General features: G+C 26.7%; 1 protein-coding gene across 1 annotated transcript in view; it reads right to left on the bottom strand.

Annotated features, from left to right (window-relative positions):
- The window catches only part of LOC106867687 (uncharacterized), a 236,695-nt gene that overhangs the window by 67,406 nt on the left and 168,641 nt on the right, over nucleotides 1-648 (bottom strand). The gene's annotated exons all lie outside the window — the stretch shown is intronic.

Raw genomic sequence — 648 nt, 5'->3', positions numbered from 1 at the left:
ATATGTATATGTATATGTATATGTATATATATTATATACATATGGAAAGTTCCATAAATAATCACTCCTACAAAGTTATGGCCCTCAAAGCGATTATATAACAACTAAACATGCTCAGCCATGTCTAAAACAAATGTTTCTTCATCCCCACCAGCACCACCACTACTACCACTACTACCACCTCCACCACCACCACCACCACATCACCATCATCATCATCATCATTTTTATTATTATTAATCTTTATACAAAAACATTATTAACTATCATCATCATCATCGTCATCATCATCATTGTTATTGTAATTATTATTATTATTATTACTATTATCATCATCATCATCATCATCATGGTTATTATTATTATTATTATTATTATTATTATTACTGTTAATACTATTGCATTGTAAGTTAATAAATCTGGATTGTTTGATGGCGACAATATTTGAAGAGAGACTGCACACATGGCATATATATATTCTTCAGACTTAAATCTAATCTACAAATACATAAAAACATCCAAATAATATTTATATATATATATATATACGTATGTATGCATGCATTTATATGTATGTATGTATGTATGTATGTATGTATGTATGTATGTATGTATATATATATATATATATATATAGAGAGAGAGAGA

This window comes from Octopus bimaculoides, chromosome 1 (genome assembly GCF_001194135.2).
Source record: "Octopus bimaculoides isolate UCB-OBI-ISO-001 chromosome 1, ASM119413v2, whole genome shotgun sequence".
Taxonomy (NCBI): domain Eukaryota; kingdom Metazoa; phylum Mollusca; class Cephalopoda; order Octopoda; family Octopodidae; genus Octopus; species Octopus bimaculoides.
Note: the sequence above shows the minus strand (reverse complement) of the source record. Positions and strands in the feature narration are given on the sequence as shown.